Source organism: Streptopelia decaocto (genome assembly GCF_964273445.1).
Source record: "Streptopelia decaocto genome assembly, chromosome: 3".
NCBI lineage: Eukaryota > Metazoa > Chordata > Aves > Columbiformes > Columbidae > Streptopelia > Streptopelia decaocto.
In genome coordinates, this window is record NC_138656.1 from 105,819,016 (window position 1) to 105,846,909 (window position 27,894).

Consider the following 27,894-nt stretch of genomic DNA (forward strand, 5'->3'; position numbering starts at 1 on the left):
ACCACCAAATCTGTGTCCGTTAAAGTAATTTTGATATAGTTATAATCTTGTTTTACTTGTCAAGTAAAATTGACTTTGCACAAACTTCCTTGCCATTGGGTATGTGGAGTTCACTTATTAAAAAGTACTTTCAACTTTGGATCTGTGGCTTTGTGCATTGACAAATATAAATCAAAAGAATATCCCTAAAAATAAGTAAATACATAAATAAATAAAAGTAGTTGACGCCTAAAATGAAAACTAAAGGATCAATTCTGAAAAATCTGTAAACACAGTGACCTAAGGAAAGCGGCATTGAGTGTTTTAAAAGAATCATTAAAACTGATGAAATATATTTAAGAGCTCATTTTTGCTTCTTTATTTTAATCTTTTCGTGTACAAGCTTCTGCTCTAATTGAAATCTTCATGTCGCTCAACTAACCCAGCGCTACAAAGTGATAACAAACTTAAACTACACGGCTGTTTTATTGAAGAAATCTGTTCTCAGAGATAATTTGGTTTAAAGATCTTAATCAATTGTAGCCCTTAACTGATTATAAACCCAAGATCTTTCTATCACATCCTAATCATTATTTATTTACTTATTGTCCTAATGCAAGGCTACAAGCATTGCTTAATCATTTAGGCCAAGATAAGAACAGTATTTCAGACATAGTTTTAATTGGATTAAGGGCACTGTCAAACTCAGCCTTTCATAACTAGATACTTAATTTCTCAGCCCTGCTGCTAATGCCATAAAAAGCCTGTTTTTTTTCCTAAGGATTAGATTCCTGCTAGTGCTTGTTCTTGCAGAGGATTGTGGGTGGACTGAAGTCCTGCGGGTTTGAGCAAGCAGATGAAAATCAGGGATATGTCCCACTAGGGCCTTGAAAGACCCAGGCAAAACTATCTGGCATACTAGGTAGGGCAAAAATATTATATATTTATAAAATATACTCCTGTGGAGAGTATTAATGACTGGCAAGATGACAACATGCAGAAAGGTCTGAACACCTGCTTTGATTAAGAGTGGTATGTTAATGGAAACAAAATGAATGCTGGCATGTGCCTCAGTAGAGGAAGACGGCACATCCTGTGAAATAATTCTGATCAAATGAAAGCTGAATGCCAAACATCAGATGCCTAAATTCAACTGGCTAAATGTAGCTGGATCTCTGGCTGTGTTCTGCACAACGAGTTGTCCTCAACACACCGGGAGAGCAGGTCACGCTTACTTGCGTGGAGTCAGTTTCTAATATTAAACAATGAAATTAAAGACTTGGGACAGGTCTATTTGAGGGCAACAGAGAAGTTAGAGTAGAGGCAATAAACCTTATTCTGCATTGTCTATAACCTGATACGGTTCACACAACTCAGAGGGTGAAGGTGACCATTTAGCAGTTGCCTCTTCACTATTTTTTAAATAACCTTCCTATTTATTTCATAGTTTGTTCACACACAGCCAAGAATTTCCACATACCAATCAAATCATACTTTCAATGCAACACTTTCCATATTTTAGGGATATTTTTCTATAAAACTACTGAGTAATTACAAATTCTCTGAAATTTTCTCTATGAGTCAGCACCAGTGCTGGAGCAGGACTCATACAGAGAAGAATTACCTGTTTTTTTTCTTTCATTCTTATTTATTTCATTTCTAAATGCCTATGTTTCAGAAATTGGAGTTGCTTCTAACAGCCTGCATTGAATCATTCATCCCATTTTCTTTTTGCATTTGTTATTTCTCAAGAGCTATGAAAAGTGCAGCCCTGAAATGCCTTAAGATGTCTGAAAGTTTAAGGAAATTAAGTTCAGTCACTTTTTGTAAATTGAAAAATTACAAAAATGGCATCAAGAGCAGAAATTTCATTAGTAAAAAGCACCAAGTAAAGCACTCAATTCTCCAAAATTTTTATCCATTCAAATGTCCTTTTACGTCACTCTCCTTGGGACAATCTGAAAAATAATTTTTATTATCGGCCAATGAATGCAGCCACCAGGCTCCCTGAGCATACAGTCTTTTCCCTCAACTGTGACCAAATACAACACAGAGGTGAAAGGAAAGGAAATTTGGGGGGCTCCAGACAGACGCTGGTTGTGCAGCTTAGTGAGGCTGGTGGCAGGAGGTGAACTGGCACAGGGCGCAGAAACTGAGTTAAGACACAGCCCCAGGGGGGCGGGGCAAACTCAGGAATTTAATCCATGTCTCTCAAATCCTGGCTTAACATCCTCTCTCTGTGATAATAGATCAGCACAGCTAATGGCCACAAAATGGTCAAAAATAATCAGTTTTGCAGAGGTTGAAATATTCATCACTTCTAAATCACAGCCGTGGCAGGTACAATTATAATAAAACTTCCTCATGTTCAGTGAGGGGAGCTTTTTTTAAAAAGGTTTGTTTGGGGGGGGGGGTTAAGGTCTTTTTTTAAGGACATTTTTTTTCTCTTTATGAATTTTAAGGTAGATGTGGAGTCCAGCACAGACCTATGTGGGCCACAGACACACATGCTGTGAGAGGATATTTGCTTGTTGTTTATATGGTAATACTCTTCCAAGTTGTACAGGATGACACATGGATTAACCCATGACTGGATACCTCTGCACAGATCAAAAGGAGTTTGGAGTGTCTGCGTTTCATTTTCCTAAGGCAATTCCACCATTTGGCTGCACAAATCTCCAGCCCCTGGGTGCCTGCACGCTCCTCTGCTCCCATCCTGGAGCATCTCTTCAGTACTTGGCCATTGTGCAGTGTGTTCACTTGCCTGTCCATCTTCTCTGTCAAAGTCACACTTCCTAATGTTAACTGCCTGACTGGCTTCCCCCTCCATTCTTTCATAGACCTGTCTTTGCTCAGAACTGCCAATGATCCCGTGTCTCTGTGTGCGCTGCAAGATGGGCACAAGCCGCCGCACCCACCATCTACACAACTGCTGGAAAACTAATGCAGTGGGCAAGCAACAAAAATGTATTATCTTTTAATGATTCCTTTGTCGTTCTGCACAATTCCATAGCTGAATCTTACAATGTTATTAAAAATCTACAGAAATCTATAGAGATTTTATTTTTTTGTTAAATTCTATAGGACTTTTCCCATAGTGATCTTTGACTGAGAACCCTGGAGAATCACAGCAGGCAAAAATCACAGAATCACAGAATCGACTGGGTTGGAAAAGACCTCAGAGATCATCAAGTCCAACCCTTGGTCCAACTTCAGTCCATTGACTAGATCATGGCACTAAGTGCCATGTCTAATCTCAGTTTAAAAACCTCCAGGGACGGTGAGTCCACCACCTCCCTGGGCAGGACATTCCAATGCCTGACCACTCTCTCTGTAAAGAATTTCTTTCTAATATCCAGCCTAAATTTCCCCTGGCAGAGTTTAAGCCCATGCCCCCTTGTCCTATTGCTAACTGCCTGGGAGAAGAGACCCATCCCCACCTGGCTAGAACTTCCCTTCAGGTAGTTATAGAGAGTGATGAGGTCACCTCTAAGCCTCCTCTTCTCCAGACTAAACAACCCCAGCTCCCTCAGCCTCTCCCCATAGGTCTTGTGTTCAGTCCCTTCACCAGTCTTGTTGCTCCTCTCTGGACCAGCTCCAGCACTTCAATGTCTTTCCTGAACTGAGGGGCCCAGAACTGAACACAATACTCCAGGTGTGGCCTCACCAATGCAGAGTACAGGGGAAGGATCACTGCCCTTGTCCTGCTGACCACACAGTGTTAAGTTTTTCTTTTTACCACCTACCACTGACCAAAACTACTCCATCCACATGCCACCATGGCCAAAGAAAGATTTAGGAAGCCTTGCAGCAGTGTGCAGTGCAGCACCCCCAAACAAAATTTTAGAAGATGACTCTATGCAGCTCTGGTGGCTTTGTATAACCCTGCCACTCACTGAGAGGTTTAATCACACATCTACGAAAACTACAGCTGGGTGCTCACACCGCACCTGACCAGGCAGTGAGCAGTAAAGCTGCTGGAGCCCCAGGGCTCAGGGCAGTCCCAGCCTCCCTCCCGGAGAGCGATTCAAAGCAGGCCAGATCATAACTTCTGCTAACTCTGCAGTTTACATAATCCCACTGCAAAAAATGTATTTGTCAACACTAATTCTTGATTGCAGACATGGCCACAGTGAGTGCCCAGCTGTGCCAGGCTCCAGCACACCTGCATGGTGCGGCTGGATGGGCTCCTGCCTTAAACCCGCTGCCTGAAATCTGCTGCCTGCAGTCTGCTGCCTGCACCACCAAACAGAGCCATCAGACCCCCAAAGCTGTCAGTGCTGCAGACTCTCCAGCAGAGACCCCCAAAGCTGTCAGTACTGCAGACTCCAGCAGAGCAGCAGCCCCAAATTGTAAGCAATTGAACACTTTGAGTCTCAGTACAGGTACCTGAAGCATCACGTAAATAAATATTGGGTGAGAAGGAGGGAAGAATGGTCTAATAATTTTCTATTGTGTAATTACAGTAAAAATAGCTAATAATGAATAAAGTTATTGCTTCTTTGTTGTATCCATGGCAACAGAAAACGAGTGACTGTTAGACCATCTGCAAATGAAGGTGGCTTTCTTCTGCATCAATAAAGGGGTTCAGTCTGCCCGAATGCTTCAGCAGGTGGGTGAGGAAAGGCTCGCTCTCTGTGCCGGGCGATCTCTGCACTGGCACAATGGGCCTCACCAGCACAGAACCTCACACCCCCCCTCAGCAAGATCTGTATAAGCCCATTACACTTTCCAAGCACCCAGGGCTGCTCCTTTGGGCCTTTTCTGGAGGTCCATGTAGGGAAACACAGGGAAATGCATGGCATGAGGAGGTGGGGGCTTATCCCCAGCCTTTCCAGCCAGCCCTTCACCTCCCAACAAGCTCCCAGGCTGCTGACACCAGCACGGGCAAACATGCTCAGCCTCTCCTGGCCTTTCCTTGTCCAGCCATCTCCAAGGAAAAAGCTAATGATGGTGTTTAAGGAGAACAGCCAATCCATGTGTTTGTTCATCTGTCTCTCCTGCTGCTGAGACACAAGACCTGTTTTTTGCTGAAAACATTTTTGCATCATACTGTGTTAAAAACAGAAATTAGTCATACCTCACAACATCTAATGCTATGTAAATAATATGAGTTACTTAAAATTATTTCCTCTCTAGTGTGGAGTTTTCTTGTGTGTTTACCAGTCCTGTGCTACAGCTGTTCATACACAAATTCAACTTCTGAGCTTGTAGCAGTCTGGAAAGGAGAAAGCTGTTGCTATGGCTGTACAGACTTCTAATGTAGCTTTTCCGCACTACAGCAAACTCTTCACCATAATTTGGGTCCTGGATGCTTAGTTTGATGAGGAAGCTTTTCTCCTGTCATCAGGCATAGTCACTGGCAAAGCTATGGGGTGGTCCACAAGTGTCAGACTAGGCAAGATCCCTGTGCTTATACAGAAATCGTGACAAATGCTGACAGAAATGGCCAAAAATTGAGCATAAAAAATAGCATTGCAATCTTCCATTGTAAACCACCAGACTTCAAATGTCTGGTTTCAGACCCGAAATATGTGAATAGTTTTATTGGCACGTGCTTATACTATTTAAGGCACTATGTTCTCCAAACCACTTTTTATTAAAATGGCCTTTATGGAGAGATTAGTTGGCTGAAATAACTTTAGCTTTCCCATCGTTGCTAATACTGATACTGCATTATTGCATCTCAAAACCACAATTAACTTCTTGCACAACATCCAGAAGAAGTGAGATAGGAATATCCATTACTGTGTTGGATGATCTCGAACAAAAGAAATATGTTGTAACTCTGCAGCATCAGGTTCTGGAGAGGTATGACATGAAGTAGCGTGTGAAATCTCCTCTAGTGCTCATAAGGGCTCAGTGATGGCCGCCTGCTTTACACATATATCTTGTTCCAGTCTTCATTATTCTAAACTAAATGTGTCACACTGTTGTGTTTCTCTGGATGGCTTTTCTCCACAAGTTGTTCTCTGCATTTCTAGTAAACAGACACACCTGGAAGTTGTGTGAGGCTTTAACTATTGCTCCAGCTTGCACTTTAAATAACAGTCTTTGTGCAAGACATACGATATTTACAGCAGAGATGGAAATTTCTTGGAGCAGAGACCACACAGACCACTTCACACCCAGCTTAAGTGGTGGATACCCCTTGAGATCAGTTGAGTAGAGACAAGGGAGTTCACACCAGTGCAGGATCTGTCCTCTCTTTCTTCTCATTCTCTTATTGATACTTCAGGCAGACTAAATTTGATATCTGGGTGCTTCAAAAGTAGCTAAGATAATGATGACATTTGATCCAACATTCGCTGGTATCAGTGCTAACACCCTACCTAACAGAAATATAGTGGAAACTTGGCTTAACTGGATCAGCCCCAAACTAGTAGCTTTCCAGTGGTTAAAAAATGTGAATATTATCTTTCTCTGACTGTATATGGAGTAGTTCACACTTTTTTTCTTTGTCTTCTCTGTGCTTAAATTTAGAATTGAGCTTGATATGGTTTGGGGGCAGTGCAGATGAGAAAGTTCATTTTATTCAAGTGTTATCCAGTGACTCCTCAGGCTGGTGGCTGCAGTGTCCCACCCCAAATGCTCAGAAAGTGCCACCAAGCATCTCTGTATAGACAAGGATTGCCAAAACAATAGTGGTTCTCAAGTGGAATTACACAAATGACTAAAATAAGGGCATGTGTTGGTCTGTGCTCCACCTCCCACCCTGGGCACAGGGCAGCTGTGCTGGGGAACAGGATGAGAAGTACAAAGTGACTCCATAAAATAGATTAAATAAACATGGAGTGTCCAGTCTGAGAAGGTTACAACTGAGGGCAGCTGCACCAGGATCCTAGAAAGCCAAATGTAGAAATAGGAAACAAGGAGTGCTTGTTTATATTTTGTAAAACAGAATTGAGATGACAGTCTAAGAAACAGAAAGGTGGGGGTTTCAAACAAACTCCAGCTGAACCCATAGGCATTGGGTGCTCAAGGGTAACACCAGGTGATACTGCTAGATATCATCAGTATCCTTCTTCACAGTGAGTGGTACTATACCTTGTGTAGTTTCTCCCTGATGTAATAGGCATTTATGAAGTCCTGCCCAAGCAATCATTCCAGTAGATACAGTCTTGGAGAGTGATCACCTCCCAGTGCGTCATTCTTAGCAGGGTAAGAATTCACCACAAAAAGAGCCAACACATTCTCCAAAGTGACAGTGGCACAAGGTGGTAATTTGTAAGCTATGAAAGAAACAAGTGAAGTTCATTATATCTTGCCAACTAATTAACAACCTCCTAATAAGAACTGGCTGTAACAAATGACTTGAAAGAATGGTCTGATGATTTATGTCAGGATCATTCCAACTTGCTGGGGAGTGTTTTTCTCCTGCACACAGTAAACACCAAGAAGAAAGGAAAAACTTGTGGAACAAAAAGCTTTGGTTTACCCTAGCTGTAGTCCCTTCCTTTTCCACCACTATATTAATAAAACTTTTATTCAATTAGCAGGAAGAAATAAGATTTATATTTTCCCAATTGTTGTTATTTGGCTCGTGTGAAGGCAGGGTACTTGAGTTCTCAATGACAAATCAGCAAACATTAAACGATAAATGACCAACGGAAGTGGACCAACACTTCCCCCTGTGTAGTAACAGGTTTCAGTGCATTAGTTAGGTGTTAACTGAAGTCAGTTGCTGAACAGGGCAGTTTGCATTCTGAGCTAGAAAGGATGGTGCATTGCTGATAATCTGTAAGTTACTTACTGACACAAGTATATTTGCACTTCCTCTGTGAAACTTTATACATATCACTGCACACCAGTGAGCAGCAGATTAATGTTAGTATCCCCATTTCATTCTCATTGAGTGTGTTGAAGTTACATGTCTGTCTTGATAAGCCCATCAATATTGCCTGGAAAACAGTAACCACCGCACCTTTACAGAAGCATACTTTAAATTCCCAGTTGGAGAATATCCCTTATTTCAAGCTCTATTGCCCAACCTAATTTTTATTCTACAAGTGGATTTAAATCCAAGAGATTAGCACTGGGTTACAAGTTCCAGATGTCATGCCCAGGCAATGAGCTGCCACAAGTATCATATCCCAGTTACATCTCTGTTTACTTGCATGTACTCATCTGCTGCTTATAATTAATTGTTGGTGATGAAATTCCACCTTGTGAAATGGATATCATATTTGATTATAACCATCAGTTTTCATTTTATGTTAATGTTCCTTTAAGTACAGTGAATTGCACTGCATTTTTAATATAAAATCATATAATAGAAAAGTGTATAATGTGTATGTACTGGCAGCACAGCATCAGAGGCACATAAAGTTCTTGCAACTTCATGTATGAAGAAACAGCTTTTCTAATAAAAGTGCTAGCAAAAAAAGCCCAAACAAAACAAAAACAAACAAACAAAAAACCCACAAACAATCAAAAAAAACCCCTTTGTAACATAATAGTATCATGAGCATTGTGAAAACTGTGAATACTGAGCTGCTAGAAAAATAAAAAAACTTTACTATGTTTTTCAGGTCAGAAGAAGTGTGAGTGAATAGTTATAGCTCCTTTCAAGAAGTTAACCTTATACAGAAAATGGTGTCACTTTGGGAGAAGAATAAGTGCACACAGTAGGACATAATTTGTGTGTACACAATATTTTTCAAATAAATACTCTTCATTTTTTCTGTTTGCAGGTTGTTGTTTGCTGGTTTGGTTTGTTTATTTCTTTTGTTGTGATTTTGTTTTGTTTTGTTTTTCCCAAGGGAGGGATTTCACTGAGATGCCAGCTCCAGTGGATGACATTTCTATGCAGATTTTTATTAATTACAGGAAACTAAGGGGAAAATAATGCTTTTTAAGGAGTATTTTTCCTATTTGAAACCCATGCAAAATGACCAAAGAGACCAAGTCTAATTTTTTATGTTGCAGTTAACTAGCTTTCTGGAGCATGGCTTTCATAGGCAGCAAAGAACCATTCTGTAAACAGTCAGCCTTTCACCTGCTGTCCTGACACCTAGAAATTTGAATTCTTTTTTTCCCCAATATGCTATATGCACCCTAGTGAATAACCCATTCCATGCCCAGAACATGGTCTAGTTCAGAGGCTGAGTGCCATGGCTGGGCTTGCACCCACACAGCTGAACTCCACCATCCCCAGCACCCCTGCTGCCCATTGGGATGGATCCTGCTCACCCATGTCCCATGCCCAGGCGCTGTGTGGCAGAGCCCGAGCTGCCCCAGGGCTGTGCCAGATATGTGCCAGCAATCCCACAGGATGGACACTGCCCCACATCCTCATTGTCTTTAGTTTACTGGAATGGACATAACTTGTGTGGCTCAAAGGGAGCTTAGTTTTTCACAGCAGCTGCTCATCTGAAGGTTCGCAAAGGGCTCTCACTGTCACACTTCACATTGATGTCAGTAGTTAATCCATCACATACTGTTTGCAGTTTAACTAAATCACTGGTATAACTGGAAGAAGCATGGATGGAAGCAAAAGAGAAGGACTGCTGGCTGATGTCTGCTCTGAAAATATTTACCTCTGGATTCCAAGGACATCAGCATGACAAAACTCCTGTTTTCCTCGATGCCCGTCACATTTATCAACATGCCTGTACTGTCTCTAAAACCCCTTGCAAAACCTGTCACCATGTTCCTTTCATCTAGTGTTTCTGCAGCCTCTGCCTCTTTTCAGCCCTGAGGAGAAGGAGTTGCGAGTGTTGGTTGATGAGAAGCTCAATATAACTTGGCAACGTGTGCTCGCAGCCCAGAAAGCCAGCTGTATCCTGGGCTGCATCAAACGAAGCAGGCCAAGGGAGGTGATTCTCCCTCTCTGCTCTTGTGAGATTCTACCTGCAGTACTGTGTCCAGCTCTGGGGCCCCCAACAGGAAGCGGGGACGACATGGACCTGCTGGAGCAGGTGCAGAGCACGGCCACAAAAATGATCCAAGAGCTGGAGAACCTCTCCTGTGAAGACAGGCTGAGAGAGTTGGGGTTGTTCAGCCAGCAGAAGAGAAGGCTGAGGGGGCCTTGTAGCAGTTTTCTAGTACCTAAATGGGGTCTACAAGAAAGTTGGAGAGGGACTTTTTACAAGGGCATGTGATAGGACAAGGGGTAATGGCTTTATCCTGAAAGAGAGTATACATATTATTAATAGATACAAGGAAGAAATTCTTAACCATGAGGGTGGCGAGGCACTGAAACAGGCTGCCCACATAGGTGGTAGATGCCCCATCCCTGGAAGTGTTCAAGGCCACGTTAAATGGGGCTTTGAGAAACCTGGTCTAGTGGAAGGTGTCTCTGCCCATGGAAAGGAGGTTGGAAACAGATGATCTTTAAGGTCCCTTCCAACCCAAACCATTCTGTGATTCTGTGATTCCACTGCCACCTTCTCATGCATCTTTAGTTTTACTGTTTGTCTCTTTTGACAGCTCTTCTTTTTTCTGTCAAAACCAGTCACATCCATGTTAGGAAATTGAACATTGTTAGGTAGGAAGGTCACCTTGATAGAATGATCCCAGTTACAGTTTTGGCCAGGCCATCTACCACCACCCCAAGCAATTCCTAGGTAGATGTCAGGGGTCAGCACAGAGAGATGTCCAGGAGTTACTTCCAGCAGGCGATTTCAGTGCAGCTTCTATTTCAGTGCAGTCTCTATTTTGAAGCAGAAGCGAACATGACATTACTGACATGGCCAGGCCATGCTGTGCTATTGCGCTCTCATGCTCCAAAACCGGCTCCCCTCCTCTCCAGACACAGCGCTATGTCGGCATTGCACACAGAGCGGGTCCTGGCACCATTTAGCTTCCCAGATATGAGCTAACAAGCAGAGGTAGCAAATGTGATTGCAATGTAATGGTAGTTATAGCATTTAATTCCTTGCAGCAAAATTTTAGGGCTTCAGTTATTGCCAATCTACTCTCCTTATGTGCTTATTCACTGTTTGGACACGCTGACAGAAGCACTCTGTCCCATTACAGTGGAGGGAAATGTTTTCTTATCAATACTGGAAACTGGAAACATGGAGGAACAACCTGAATATGTGACCACATTTGGTGGAGACGGGTGCTGCCCTGAGTCCAAGAGCTGTCAGGGAGGAAAGCGTCACCAGGACAGCAGCTGCACTGGGCAGCAATGGGTCCCGCTCCGTGTCCTGTCCAGCCATAGCTGCACTGGTGGAAATGCCTGACACCCGCCCCACCAAAAGCTCTCGGCACACACCAGCTCACACACCAGCTCCAGCAAAGTACATATTATGGACAACACACAAGGGAAATTACTGGGTTTTGCCTACAGAAATAATGGTGGCAGAAATGAACAGTTTCCCATTATTGTCAAATATTTCCTTTGACATATTTTGATTTTTATTTCAAAACAACAACAAAACGAATAAGTATTTGCCCAGCAGCAGTTTCTGAAATTTCCTCCTATGTGTTTTCATTAATGAATGGTTGTTTTTATCCCCACTTTCCCCAAACAAAATAAAACATATTGCTACATAAGAAAATGTGTTAATAGGAATGGTTGGACTTGATGATCCTGAGGGTCTCTTCCAGCCAAAATGATTCTATTATTCTATGGGATGCAGGAGGGCTACGCATGCACTGCCTTGTGATGGGATTGCATGAGGCTTAAGCTTTTTTTGAAGCTGAATCCTTTCCCATACAGTTTAGGTGAGCTGGCATGTGAGAACAAGGGAAATCCTCCTGTAAGCCACTGTGGTGTCGGGAGGATTAATAGTCCCACGCAGTTTTGAGGCAGTTTGCGGATCACCCACCATTTTTACACAGTATGGTTCTGTCAAGCCACATTTGCAAGGATAGTTAATTTTCAGGGGCTCTTTTTTTAAACCAGTTCCAAATTTTTCCAATTGAAACCTTTCCTGCCTACGTTTGCTGGTGTTGAAAGGCGCTCCTCCCAGCACGGCACTGGCAGAGATAACCGGATGTGATAGGAAACAAAACTGCTGATGGTTTCAGAGACATGGAGGCACAACTGTAGATGAAATGAGTTATTTTAGAGACAGCAACAATAAGGCAATACAGAATCTGGCAATTCACGTATATCTAATGCTATAGCATCTGATTGAGCTGAGAGGGTCAGAAAGACATGTGGTTTTTACATGAGACATTTTTATGGTTTTAGTGGACTGCTTCCAAAAAAAGACCCATTTGGGGCTGGGGGAAGTGTAATGGTGGGGTTGCTTTTAAAGAAAACTCACATACCATCTTAGTGCAATAAAACTGCATTACTAAATCCTAAAAGATATATGCTACTGAATATATTTTTAAAATATTTCTAGATTTCCACAAAACAGCAACATCATAATCTGAATAAATATTAAGTTTCTGGGAATGTTTTTGTTAAGGTACAATTTTTTTCTCTTGTTTAAGTTGTAAGAGTAACTATCCCTGCCCACAAAAACATTATTGTTGTAGCTGAACAAAGACTGCAATGCATAATTTATGTTGTATATTTACTTCCATTTGTGAATCATCTAGCTACAATTTTTTGTTGCTTACTCCTTGCAAGTGTTTTAGCATTTTTAAGTTATTACATTTCACCTTGTTGATAAATAAGCAGCTGCTCAGGGAAAGATGTGGATATGCATTCAGTGAGCAGGCACCCAAGTCAGCCAGTATCAGTTTTGCTCCCAGACTTGAAAATCTTGCTTTCAGTGGTGCCTGAGCCTAAATAAATAATGGGTTTGGTATCCTCAAGGTGGCCCAGTTTGAGAGAATGAGGTGTGAAAAGTTTGGTATGTTTTAAAATCTTTTGTTTTCCCAATCACTTGATGTGTTTTTGAGCACCGTAGAGAGACCAGGTTGACAACTCGGAGGCAGCAAGGTATTCAGTTCACAGTAAAGGAGATGCAGGAGACCCCAAGATACAGATTTCAGTTTTGCAAAACAGCAGTGGCCTGTCTCTCCCCAGTTCACTCCGGTGTTACACCTTTACCCTGAAGACTCTGGATGAGACCAGGGCCCATCGGGTGCTGTATAAGCACAAGGCTTGTAAGCCAATGGCTGTGAATTTTAAGGAGCTTACAGCTAAACCAAAAGGAAAATAAATAAAAATAAAAAGAGCCACAGCAGGATAAAGGGATTCAGCCACAGACATGGGTGAGCTGGAAGCAGCAGTAAATAGAGTCCAGTCCACCCTCATGGACCATGCCATGTTACCTTTTGCCATTCAGGGACCGAAAGCAGTAAGTTGTGCCACATCAAGTTATTTCTTTATGGTAGAAAGGCTGGAAATAACCCATCTGGAATCAATGATATTGGTAGGACAGTAACACACTTCATCACCACTACCACCTATAGAAACATGTACACCTCAAGAGTCACGTCAGGATTATCACATCCACATAATTTCTGTGAGTGCCTTCAGACAGGTTTTATCAGCTCCTCTCCTTGGCCACTTCTTCTGGCTGGTTTTGACCTTGAACTAAACCTTAGGTCACAGTCGCTGCTTGAAATAAACTTAAACCAAAAAATGTATTTGGCATGACTGTCAAGACAGAGTTTCTCAGAAAACGTGGGATCTTTGCAAACTCTTCTCTAACAAAAATAGGAGGGGTCCAGGTTTCAAATACTGCTTCCAAACCTCCAGCTAACCACAAACAGACTTAATGCTGTAGTGTTGCTACTATTCAGACATCCCAGAGCCACAAAATAAGGTATAGGAAGAGCTTTGTACTGCCTGAGAGCACAGGACCAAGTGACATGGAGCCCCAGGGAATGTGGCTCTGTTTGTAGAACAGCTCTTACTGCAATGAGCTGCGGGGGCTTTTTCACCTCTTGTTTTCCCCTTCAATTCTTTTCCTCTGCCAATGCTTGTTCCATGTCTTCAGTCTTTCCTGGGGGTCAGAGACCATATGCTGAACAATTTGCCAAGGTCTCCACTGGGACTCTCTCTTTATAATCTTCCTTTTGCTCTTTCAAACCCTGGGAATCATTCCAGACCCAAGGGAACCATCAACCTGACACTGAGGATACTCGCTGTAATCACAGCTTCAGAAAATAAGCCTTTTCTAATACTCTTCTGTACCGAAATGATAAACCTCAGTAAATCCTTTACCAGTCTTACACACCCATCAGCAGTATCTGTGCTATTTTTCTCTAAACTCCCTGCTGAGCCTTTTGTTTCTGCACTTGCTGCTACCTCAGGTGCACCTCTTCCCCACCAGCAACATCTGTACCCAGAGAAGGACCCTTCTCCCACCACACTCCCCACACCTGCCATGGGACACAGGGAAGCAAACTGTTCCAGCCCCACGGTCAGATGCTGCCTCAAGAGACATTCAAAGAGAAACATGCGATGCTCCCCCAGCTCTTGTCGGCAGCTTAGAAATTGAAAGCTTGCTGCAGCCACCAGCTACCAGGTTCTGCTGGAACCTTATTGGCAACCTGGAGCTTAGAAACCTTATTATGTCTATAGATGCTTACACAGAAAAGCATAAATGTACATGTGTTTATATCACAAGGAATCCCTGTCCTAACAAACATAACCTCATCCAGAGACACAACTATCCTGTTCTGGCATGGCTGCTAAGTGTACTGCAACCAGTAAAAATGGGGAGGACTTTGAGACCCTCTGAAGAAAGGCATAGTACCTCGAGAATCATAACTGCAAAGCTGCTACAGCAGGAGGCTGCCACTGGAGCTCTTCCTTCCAAAGACACCATGCCAGAAGAGCAGTTACCTGCCATACTGTGCGTGCAGGAACATCTCCAGCATTTGATGTCTTCCAGAGTAAGCTGCAGGTTTAAAGAAATAGCATCAGATTTTAACATTGTCTGGATTATTTGAAACATGATAAGTCATGTTGCATCTCTTGTGTCTCTGTCCAGTAAATTATGACAGACATTGCAAAACCAGCCTGATTCTGCAGGACCCCAGTGAAGCTATACCAGTGAAATCCCAAACTACCTATTAAATAGTTCAACTACAGTTTGACTTTCTGCAGCCTCTGACATGCCTCTTCATGCTTCCATAAAGACACCAACATTTTATCTAAAGGTCCAAGGCACAATTTAAAGTATCACCAGTTATCCAATATTTAAGCATAATCATTTAAAAGATGCTGATGAATAGTACTGTATAGATCAATTATTGTTTTTTTAAAAAACCTCCATTCAGCCTCAGCAGTCACAGTAAAAGAACTGGTGCTCATTATGAAGAAAATTAAACAGGAATGTACTCTCTAATGTTGATCATAATTGTACTAGTTCTAGAAAGTGATGAGTCTCCTGTGGGTCTGTACTGGTGGAGGACACTATTAATTATCACGGTGGAATGATTTGGCTTTGCCACAAAAACAAACCTCAGCACTTGCTAACTCAGGAAATGAAAAAGTACTGAAATGTGTAAATTTGTCATATTGAAATGAACCTGGAAGGTCAGAAGAGTGTTTTGATATTTAGGAAATGAGAAAATTTAGATTATTTGTAAGATTAGATTGGTCTGACACTGAGGACATTGATATTAATATAAATTTCTGCAGCGCAAAAGAAATGTGTTAGAAACCACCTTGAATAATCCAATTGCTTTACAGAATCATTTATTATTGTTATTTGCATGTTAAGGGCACATGGAAACCTTTTTTAAAGGTTTCTGCATTAATTTAATATTTCACATTTAGGCTTGGTCTTCTGTCGGTCACAAAATGCAAAAAATAATGGGAGCCAGGAACATTTTGTGGGTGTTTTTGAGTGGCCAAACCTGTTCCAGCATGTTTCTGGTAGGCTGTGAACAGTTAACATCCCAATTCCCTTTTCTGGGCAATGCAATATAATGGATGAGAGGAGAAAAATAACAGGAGAAACACTTACAATCTGCCCAACTCTCCTCTCATTTCTATCTTGATTACAGTATTTAAGGAGTTCCCTGAGGAAGAAGTTGCAGGGACTCAAGGTCTCATTAGTCTGGCAGGAAAAGATGCAGGGAAAGATCTGAGATAAAGGAAAGGCTGGAGGGTGCAGCTGAAAGGACGCAGGTGTAGCAAGTCCAGTGCTGCCCAGAAATGCTGCCTTCACCTCAGAGGTGCAGGACACCTGCAATAGTCCAGTGTCAGCAGGGCAAAATGAGCACCGAACACAGGCAGCCCATCCACAAGTAGATGTAAAACCAGAGGGGGAATAGAATAGAATAGAATAGAATAGAATAGAATAGAATAGAATAGAATAGAATAGAATAGAATAGAATAGAATAGAATAGAATAGAATAGAATAGAATAGAATAGAATAGAATAGAATAGAATAGAGTAGAATAGCGTAGAATAGAATAGAATAGAATAGAATAGAATAGAATAGAATAGAATAGAATAGAATAGAATAGAATAGAATAGAATAGAATAGAATAGAATAGAATAGAATAGAATAGAATAGAATAGAATAGAATATTTCAGTTGGAAGGGACCTACAGTGATCATCTAGTCCAACTGCCTGACCAATTCAGGGCTGACCAAACATTAAAGTGTGTTATTAAGGGCATTGTCCAAATGCCTCTTAAACACTGACAGGCTCAGGGCATCAACCACCTCTGTAGGAAGCCTGTTCCAGTGTTTGCTTCCCCACACAGTAAAGAAATACTTCCTTTTGTCAAGCCTGAACCTTCCCTGATGCAGCTTCAAAACATTCCCACGTGTCCTGTCACTGGAGATCAGGGAGAAGAGGTCAGCATCTCCCTTTCCATGTCCCTTCCTCAGGAAGCTGTAGAGAGCAATGAGGAAGGTTGCCCCTCAGCCTCCTTTTCTCCAAACTAGACAAACCCAGAGTTCTCAGCTGCTTCTCATAGGACATGACTTCTAGCCCTTTCACCAGCTTTGTTGCCCTTTGTGAATCGCCAAAACTAACTGAGCAGAGGAGAGCTTAATGGCCCTGGAGGGAGTCCTGGAATATTGTTTTATTTATATTAGAAAATAATCCTTGCTGCAGCCATGGGTTTTGTGGGCTGTCCTGCACAAATGGGAGTAGAATCATAGAATGTCCTGAGTTGGAAGGGACCCACAAGGATCAAGTACTTGAGCCATCAGATCCAGACTGCTACCAACCTGCCCCAGCAAGCAAGCTGCCAGCCACAGCTGAGAACACACCAGTAAACTGAGCTACTTGTACAACACAGGGCAGCACACAGCAAGTTTTGTTCAGAAGTACTAGTCGTTCACACACCCCGAACCATCCATGAAAAATAAACCCAGAAAAAAACAAGAAAATGAAAAAGCAAATTACCAGCTGAAAGCAACATTCCTTCTGTCCCATCATCCTTTGAAATTACTCTGAAGACTACAAAATAAACAAAATAAGCAATACAATTTTCATTGTACCTCTCCACATGCTGAACTTCAGGAAGGAATATCTCTGCTCATCCAGCTGTGGTTTAATACAATTTGGTCCCATGATCTTTTGGGTTTATATTTTCTCTGCCTACTCCACAATTTACAATAAAGTGGGGGTTTGAAGGCTGAACTTTTATTTAACACCCCTTGGAAGCCCAAGGGATTAAGGTGGTTTGGCAAGGTCACAAATTGTACAATGCTGAATCAGGACAAACAAGGGAAAGCGCATTTGAGACTTTCACCCAACTCCTGCTGCTGTCACCGGCAGCATTTGGGAGTTGTTCGGTTAGGAGACGAGTATTTTTAACAAAACCTTCCTTTATTTCTGCAAGTTTCAAGGGATTCCCACATGGCATAACTCACAATGATAATCAGATAAAACTGTTTCAGGAGATTCCTGTGGCCAGTTGTGTAGAACATATGATTAAATGTATATTCCAGTTTGATACCTAATGATTTTTAGTTAAAAACTGGCTTAGTTCACCTATTGCTCAGAAAATTATTTACAGGTCTATTTAGAGAGACTGTCATGGTTAGAAAATTATGTGGAATATATAATAGAGCAAGGGTTGAAGAAGAGTAGATGTCAGAGAAAGGCTTGGACTCACAAAACACAATATCTCCAAAATGAAAAATGAAACTTTGACATGATGCGAAAAAAACTTGTATAGGTAACCAAATCACCTCTGCAGCCAACCAGTTCACATTAATTTGATCTCTGGTTCATTTGGTGGCTCCAAAAAGCAACAATGTGCTGAAACCCCTGGATTTTCAAACAAACACAACTAAATTTGTGTAATGCTCCATAGCTTCTGGAGAGATGACTCCATAAAAGATAATGCAAGAGGAATTCTAACTCGGGTAAAATTGAACTACCCCCATTGCACAATGGAGTGCTCCATAGTCTGTGGATAGATAATACAGGTACACCAAGCTGAATTAAAATTGTGTTGGTTTGTTAACTTTAACTGCACCTACATGCCTAATAAAAATTTAGTGCTTCTTTAATTTGGAGAAACACTCTAAGCTCTTCATCTCATTAATTTGCACTTACTTTAAACTGCGTGACTTACTTTCCTTGAATGAAAAGAGTCTTACAAGGTGCAAGTCTGTAAATATTTGAACTCTCAGCATCAAGTCAAGACACAGAATCAATAAACAGTTGTCTTTTAACCTGATATTGATGTTCTGGGAAATGTAACTCGTTCCCATATAGCTGGTCCAGAGTGATAGGACTGGGAAAATTTAAAATATTCCTACAATAATGAGTCATCACAGATGCTAGAATAACATCCAAGATTATTGTTTGATGGCTGGCAGCAGAGACGTGGCCAAACTGCCAGGGAGATTCCTCTGAGAGTTTATTAAAGCTGTATCTAGAGATACAGTTTTACAGTAGTACTGATGCAGAACCAGACTAGCTAGGAAGGAGAACTGGAGAGAAATCACAGTATCACAGTATGTTTGGGATTGGAAGGGACCTCAAAAGATCATCTAGTCCAATCCTCCTGTGGGAGCAGGAACGCCTAGGTGAGGTCGCACAGGAACATGTCCAGGCGGGTTTTGAATGTCTCCAGAGAAGGAGACTCCACAACCTCCCTGGGCAGCCTGTTCCAGTGCTCTGTCACCCTCACTGAGAAGAAGTTTCTTCTCAAATTTAAGTGGAACCTCTTGTGTTCCAGCTTGATCCCATTACCCCTTGTCCTATCATTGTTTGCCACCGAGAAGAGCCTGGCTCCGTCCTCGTGGCACTCACCCTTTGTACAAGCATTTATAAGCATTGATGAGGTCACCCCTCAGTCTCCTCCAAACTAAAGAGACCCAGCTCCCTCAGCCTTTCTTCATAAGGGAGGTGCTCCACTCCCTTAATCATCTTTGTTGCCCTTATCTCAGTAGACCTCTGTACACCGGTGGGTATTTTACATAGGAATCTCAAAGTCAAGGCAGATCTTTAAAAATCTTAAAAAAATATTTTGGTTGTGTGGCTATGAATCTGCACTGAACAAAAATCCTCAGTTACTCATGTTATCGTGACCTGAATGACAAAATATAACTGAGGTTACAGCTGTGCAGCCAGAGTCTGGCTATCACATGACGTCTGTGAACACTCGAGCATCCCAGTGAGGGTTCATGTGAACAGCCTCTTTCTGCTTTGGAAGGGTCTTTGTTTTACAAGAAACCCAAATTATTGCCTTTTCTTGTTTTACAGTAGCGTAGTTACCCAGTCAATGCTCAGCCACCTGCCTGACCTGTGGATAATGAAGCATCTCAGAGAAATGAGGCTCATTCACAGTTAGCTCTTGAAAATCTGGCAGAAAGCCTTGTGATTATGTCTTTTTTTTCCAAATATTTCCATTATTTCCTGGTTCATTTGAGCCAAAAATGCTCAGGGTGCTTGAACCCATCTTGCCAAAATCTAACAGTCCTCAGAGATGAGGGTTCACAACTCAAAATTTGAGTCAGTGCTGACTTCATCCCTACTTCACTTTGCAGAAAACACAGGAAAAGGAAACACAAAGGCAAGTATATTTCTAAAATGAAAAATAGCATGCATTTTGCATCCTGGCTTATCCACTTATAGCAGCTAAATATTCAAGTGCAACCTTTTTTTTTTCTGTTAAGAATTTCCTTTTGGATCAAGTGGAAGACGACACTGGAAAAAACACAGCACTTTGGCTCATAACAGCCTACAATTTCATTTTCTCTGAACAGTGAGATGATTATTCTTTTGTGCTCTATCAATTGTGGCCCACTGAAGGCACTTGAAAGGCTTAGTCAACCTGCAGAGAAAGGCATTTTAACCTGCCTTGAGCAAATGACATCTGCCCCTTAAAAATCATCTGCAGTGCATGGAGAGGGGAGCTAATATTATTATACTGTCCAGAAGGAATGATGGGTATGAACTCTGGTTTTATTTCTATGCATGTGTGTGTCTGTGTGTGTATTTGTCTGGCTCCTGGACACCCTTAAACAGACCTTACATTGAGGAGAAAGAGGGAATTTAATAGAAGGGCTGAAAGCAAAAGTTTGGTGTCTTTATTCTTCCCGATTCAGCATGTTCACTTTGACTTTCCAGAGCCTGGTTCCCCTGAATAAAAGAGGAGTTAGAAAAGCTTGTTTGCAACAGAAAAGTTTCTCCAACAGCAAAGATGAACCCTCACTGGTGAGGTCAAAACCTGCAGCAATCCAGGCAACCAGAAATGGGCCAGTTGATGCTTTGGATCCCATCCTTGATCTGAGCAGCTGTGGCGCCAGGAACCACGTCACCGGCTGCCAAGACAAGCCCAGCAGCCCTGCAAGGGAACGGTTTAGTCCTTCAGCAAAGAAACTGTGGCTCCTGGGGAGAGACGTCCTGCCAACCTCCCCTGGGACCGGCGAGGGCAGAGGAAGCGCTGGGCAGCCACCCCTGCTCCCCCACCACAGCTGAGAGGAGAAGCACTGCTCCATCCTGCTCTCTGTATTGATGACCCTGGTGTTTTAGGACGAAGCACACCTTGTTCCTTCTGAAATACTTTCCTCCTTCTTCCAGAAAAGCGGCTTTTCCACCTTCCAGGCACAGCTGGTTTCTTCAAAGCCTGACTACAGCAGGACAGCAGGTTTTTAAAGATAACTGTTTTGTTTAGTAGGAGTATCCTATCAAATCTCAGAAAGCAAGTGCAAGTCTGAAAATAATAATGACAATAGTGATAATAATAATAAAAAACACAAAGAGAACACAGCCCTCCTGGAGCTGGCAAGTAACCTGGGGATGCTGACTGCTTGTAAAGTGAGTGCTACAGTCCAGCAATCCCATTTATCCTGGTCTGAGCAGAGGCTGGGACACAAAGCTCTTCCATGCCATGAGACGCGTATAGTACTTCGGTTCTCATTTGCGTTACACCTGTGATGAGATTTGTAAAAAATGACAAGCAGGTATCCTTCAAGTCAGTAACAGGAGTTACTGCTACAGCTGGAATTTAGGCAACACAAACACAGAGGCAACCACATCTCCCTTATGAGGAAAGGCTGAGGGAGCTGGGTCTCTTTAGTTTGGAGGAGACTGAGGGGTGACCTCATTAATGTTTACAGATATATAAAGGGAGCCAGGCTCTTCTCGGTGACAACCAACAGTAGGACAAGGTTGGTTGGTGGGTAATGGGTACAAACTGGAACACAAAAGGTTCCACTTAAATTTGAGAAGAAACTTCTTCTCAGTGAGGATGACAGAACACTGGAACAGGCTGCCCAGGGGGGTTGTGGAGTCTCCTACTCTGGAGGCATTCAAGACCTGCCTGGACACATTCCTGTGTAACCTCATCTGGGTGTTCCTGCTCCGGCAGGGGGATTGGACTAGATGATCTTTTGAGGTCCCTTCCAATCCCTGACATTCTGTGATTCTTTGTGACACTGAAGTCAGCAGAAATGTTACACTTCCTCTTTTCTTGTTTTCATTTTTTGTTTTCCTTTGCAGAGGTGCTGAGATCTTGTGCCTCTACAAGCCTGAGCTATCTGAGCAGCAGGGTTTTTTTTACTATTTGTAATATAGCAGTTGTATCTACACAACAACATTGCAGTAACACTACATAGGAGAGACAGAAAAACCTTAATCAGACAAGGCAGAGAGAGGGAAGAGAAGATGATGCTGAAGATTAGATGACCTCATAGGGCCCCTTCCAACCTGTGATCCCATAAAGTCAAGCCACGATCATTTTATAAAAGACAAGCTGAGGAACAGCAAGAGCTGAGAAAACGCACTGCCCTCAGGCACTGGGGCAGCACCAGCAACCCACTCCAGTTTGTGTTCATCTTTCTCCTGTTAAACAGTCATTGCTCATCCTCCTCCCTCCTGCTTTTTGATCTGTCCCCTTTCAGCCCATCACTCTTAACCTCACTAATCCATATTCTTCACTATCCACTCCAAAAGCCGCTCTCACCAATATTTCTGCTACTCCCTTCTCCCACAGTGCCTCTCTCATTTTAATAAGTGCTTTTGTGAAAGTGCCACTGAGAAAGGCTCATCCTTCCTTTCTCCTTTGATGCTGCACAGTATCCACAGACCCTGGACCATCTTCATCCCCAATCAGAGCTCTTCTCTCCATCAATCCCACCTATATCGCTGGAGCTTTTCCTGTCACTTCCCTCCTGCCTTCTGTTCATGCTGGGAAAAGGAGCATGATCTGTGAGCAGGGCAGGGTTCTTCTGCTACCCCTTAAATTTAGCTGGAGATTGCAGGCTCTGTACAGGCTAAATTTGGTGGAAAAAATCAAGTCAAAAACTCCTGAAACTAACTGAAGAGAAGGCAAGAGTCATCACATAAGCGAGGGACAGAAACAGCCAGCTAAATTACATTTGCCAGTCCATTTAGGTCTGGCCCTTTATGGTTTGTGATAAAAATGGAATATTCCAGTAGAATAACATTAGCAAGGATGTGATTATCAGACATGCAGCTCTCTCTCAAGATCTTGTCTGTAATGTTGGTTCATTAACTTGCTCTTTTATTAAAGACTCGCTTAGAGCCTCAGACAGTTTTGTATCGTGTGTTTTCTAGCGTGAAGTGCTCGAGGCTTGAATGTGTACTGTTCAGTATTTGGGGAAATCATGTATATGTATGCCATCAACACATCACTTTTGAATTTCCCAGTTCACTAGAAAGCCCACTCCCAGCACCTCCACAACACAGGAGGAAACTAAAAATCGGAGCAGCTGGGGATGCGCAGGCAGACATTCGTTCATTCATTCCTCTGCAGCTCGTGCTTCCGTGCAGCGGGCAGAGATGGATGCACAGCTGTCGGCTCCCCTCTGCTGGCTGGGACCCCGGCACAGCACAGAGCCATGGCCAGAGCTTCCTGTGGGCTGAAATTCAGCCCATGAAGTTCAGCTGCAAAGCAGTGAGGGTCCAAACTGCTAAAAATAATGAAATGATGACAACTGGCACAGAGAGAGCTCATGTTATCCAGGCAGGTGATCGGGACTTGTATGGCTGTGCAAGGGCAAGCACACCTGAAAGCAATCTTCACAAAGTCTTTAAGCAGAGACCGATAACTCATTGCAGAGGGACTGGCTGTCCTGCCTGGGATCAGCATGTCTTGACCTTCCCATTGTAAACACCAGGTTTGCTGTGATTATAAATATTGTGATTATCAATTTCTGTGGTTATAAATTCTGTGATTATAAACTCTAATCATTATGCCTGAAAATTTCCCTGCCAGAGCTCTACCTCAGACCTATTCTTTTTAACTTTCCACAAAAACAGCTCAGCAATTTCTGAAAATTAATTTAGGGAAGAGCGGAATTACTTTCTCCTTCACATTATTTGCCCGTTGGTTTGATTTTTTACAATGTTTTCCAGCAGAAACTTGAAATTTGGCAGCATGTATTTGGGAACTGCTTTATACCAGCAGCTGTAAAGTACGTAGCCAAGTTATACAACTCAGGATCAAAAAATGCCTCTCCACCCACGAGCAGCAAGAGCCTTGGGTTTGGCAGCAAACCTCTCCACAGAGCCTGTCTGTGCAGAGAGTACACTGCTGTTTTTAGCCCTTCTGTGAGATTGCACATCCAGCATCTTGTCAAAACACTGCCTGAAATGAGCTAGTAACACCTTCCTACCGACAGCAGCAACCCAACGGACCTGCCACGAGAACACAGGGCAGAGACCCCCCAACCCAGTGAAGATCCATGTGCTTTTGGCGGGTGCCCCCAGGACAAGAAGCCCAGGATCGCTCTCAGGTTGTGCCTTGAAAAACAGAACAGTACATTCAAGGCTTGACTCTATCCTTAAGCAACAACTACAACTCAAGTGTGCTTTTCTTTTACATTATCTGATTAGGGATTTGTTTTCTTTTTCTGATCATGGAAATTCTGCTACTGACTTAAGAGAACACGGCATGACTTTTTAATACGGAAAGCGCTTAAACTCTACTGTGCCTGCAAGGCATTTCTTTCTAAGTACGGAAGGTCTGGTTTGAATCAGTTCTGATACCACAAAATTAAAGAAGTCTCATTTACCTGGCTCAATGCCGAGAAAGGAAGCTGCTCACCATTATTCATATTATTACTGTTATTTGTATTAAATTATGTATGCCCTGAATAATAGACTCTTAAAACTTTTAAACACTGGGGATAAGGGTGTCTTCCAGAGGCACATAGATGCAGTCCTGGGCTACAAGTGTGTTTGCCCAGCATTACACATCACCTTGCAGAACAAATATAGCCATGTGTCATGGTTTAACCCGAGCCAGCAATACAACCACGATAGCCATCCACTTACCCTCCTCCCCACCCCTCAAACGGGGGAGAGAATTGAAAAGGAAGGAACTTGGATTGAGATAAACAGAGTTTAATAAAATAACAAAATACTAACACACTACTAGCAAATATATATTTAAAATAGAAACAGAATATAAAAGATACTCAAGGCAATTCCTCATTAACTCTGTCCACACCGAGTAGCCAGTCCCAGGAAGCAGCACTTGGCCCAAACAGCTGATCCCAGAGAGAGAAAAAAGGCAGAAAGGCCCAGAGGCCTCTGCAAAATGCTGAACTAAACATTCCCAAACAGAACTCTCCTGAATAGGTCTCTGAGAGCAAAGAGAAGAGCCAGAGAGAGAGACTGGTAGATATCTACTCTCCTTAAATATGAAGCATGACACTAATGGGATGGAATACTCTTATTGATCAGTCTGGATGTCAGCCAAGCTCTGCCCCATCCATGCCCCCTTCCTCAAAGTCTCACACCTATGGGGAGAGCCCAGAACGTCCTTGGCTCTCAGACCAGAGCAATTAAAAACATTAACTCTGCCCTGGGGCACTGTCTTCTTGTTCTCAAACTAAGTCCAAATAATGACTGTGCTAGCTATGAAAAAGAAAGGTTTCTAACTGCATACAGAAAATTAACTTATTTTCAGTAAAACCAGCACAGCGTACCAGGAGCAGAGTCCCTCAGAGCAGCGTTCTACCTGGGGGAACAGCTGCTGCCACTTTGGCAGAGCTCTGCAGCTTGGGAACACACCTGTGATCTTCTTCATCTTGCACCTGAACCAGCTGGTAAGGTCTGCCTGCAAGGTACCCCCGATGCTCAGTGAGCATCTTCTCAGTGAGAGCACAAATCTACAACCCAAACAGCATGCAGGCAACAAAACTCAGGGCTGCTCATACACCCAAAGAGAAATGAGAATAAAGGTTGCTTTGAACCTGGAATCTCCTTAGATTTTGGCCAAAACCTGTTTTGTTTCAACATTTTTCTGTAATATGGGGGCACTAATGCAAAATGCATGTGACCAGATGTATTCATAGCACATGTACGTGTTCAATTACACATACTGAGTAAATGACATTTTTAAAAAGACCTTAATATTTTGTCAAGCAGAGAGAGATTTATTACATTGAAATTGTAAAGAACTCTAATTTGACCACTTTCCTGAACACAAAATAGGGCCAACATTATGTACAAGGAAACAAGGAATGAAAACAAAGTAGTATAAAATTCTGGGGTGGTTGTTTGAACCAAGTTTTCATTAAAATGATCAGGTTTATGTAAATTCATAACTAAGATACAAATCAAGCACCAACATAAAAGCACACAGAAATGCAATATGATAAATGCTTGGCCACTTGGCTTGCTGTGTCAGTCACACAGTTATGATCCTCTTACCAATTATAGGCAAAATACCCGGTACGGCCATAACAAACAGTGCTGTTGATTGATAAGATGGTGTGTTTCAACAAAGAGACACTTTGCATAGTAAACAGAAAATAATGGAAAAATTGTATATGCAGAGAATATTCTATATACTGTAATAACTACCTCTAATGACAGATCTCGCAGTAATTTCAGATTCAATTTCACCAGCCACTGACCACAGCCTCATGGCTGATGATTTGCCCAATACATTATGTGATGCAAAGTCTATTTGCAGTAAGTGCATAATTCCATCCTCCCCTGCATGCTCAGCGGTGGGTATGGACACCCTGTGAAGGGACTTAAACCAGCATGGGTGGAGGAGAGGCCAAAATAATTAGAAAACCTCTTGTATCACCCTAAGTGGCTCTCAGGATTAGCAGCCATTGTGGCAATGCGAAAACCATTTGGCTTCAGGGTCTTTCCTTCAGCGGCAAAAGATTTCTCAAGATGTTTCTGAACATCTGATGAGATTTTATTCAGAGAGGGTTTACAGCAAGGAGGTTCGCCTGTGATGGCCAACTTGGTTCTTCTGTTGATTACATAATACAGTAAGAATAATGTTTTCTGTTCTTCCAAACACCTACTTAAAATTTGATTATTTTCATTCAATCTGCATCAAGACAAGAGACCCAAAACCTCTCTTGGACACAAACCTGGGCTGTTCATAGCCTTCCTACTGGGACTGATTGTTTGCAGCTCTCTTTCATGCTTCCCTGTCAGAATATGATTTCCAAGCACAAGAGCTGCCTGACACCCCAGCTGCTACTCTGCACAGGGACATTTTAAAATAAGGCTGTAATAATTTTACTTAAGTTATATCTTGCACTCATCCTCATTAGGAAGGAGAATAATTGAAACATTTTTAAGAAAAACTCATTACAAGTTAGCTGTGGGCTGCCAATCAGGCAGGGAGGTGTTGTCCTTTCTGCTTCACATACTACTAAAGCTACTTGAGAAAATTATTTCAAAATATTATGGGAAAACCTGCATTTTCCATCAGCTTTAGGAAAGGGTAGACGAACACATACAACCCCAACTTTAACATTTCTGCTTGTGTGCACTAGAGGCTCCCAAGCACTCGGACTTGCCTTGCACTCACCACCCTGAATAAATCTGACCTGGCATTTTTATCTTGCAATTCCCAACAAAAGTTGCAGACCAACCAAGGGTATCCTAAACTTGTCAAAATCACATACAGGCTGGTTCTCCTGACCTGAGAGACCTGCCTTCCCAATCCCAGCCTCCCAGGACAGCGCTGTTTTCCCAGGGACACCATGATTGTCCATCAGCTCAGGGCAACAGGGGACACAGAGACTTTAGGGTCAAATGTGAGAACCCGAGGGAGGAAATACCCATGTGTTGCATGCTCCATAAGACCAAAAAACCTCTCTAGTCCCACAACCAAAGCCCAAATCTGATCTTTTGCTCAGTTTCCTCTACAAAAAACTCTTTCTCTCTGGCCTTCCTGGGCTTTTATTTGTACAGTAATAATAAGACTCAAAAAGAAGTCTCCTTTCTTCCTATCTACAACCCAGCAGAGGTTCTGAGCTGTAGGGCCACAGGCCGCTGCTACAAGAGGCTGCAGAAATGGCATGGAACATACCTGCAGCCACTCTAGTTTAGGTTCATTGTAACCATCACTCCCTGTTTATCTGTACTCACAGCTTTCTGAATTAAAAAAAAAAAAAATATTGCATTGATCATGGAGACACAGCTGCCTCAGGCCCAGAGCTCCCCTGCACCCCTTCTCACAGGACAGAAAACGAACAGGTTGGGAAAAATCACCATTTAAAAATTTTAACTCCAGGATCTGCCAGACGGGCAGCTTTCTCCCATTCCCTGGTGTGGTCCCATTACCCTGCTACTCCACAGAGCCCCAAAGACCCCCCCCACAGTGGGACTCTGGCAAGAGAAG

The 27,894-nt window shown here is 42.5% G+C and overlaps 1 long non-coding RNA gene across 1 annotated transcript in view; it reads right to left on the minus strand.

Moving 5' to 3' along the window:
• Positions 1-10,562: 10,562 nt before the first annotated feature.
• The window catches only part of LOC309438372, a 31,629-nt gene continuing 14,297 nt past the window's right edge, over positions 10,563-27,894 (minus strand). Inside the window, exon 3 of the long non-coding RNA XR_014183778.1 lies at positions 10,563-10,633. This is a non-coding gene — a long non-coding RNA (uncharacterized lncRNA). The remainder of the gene's footprint in view (positions 10,634-27,894) is intronic.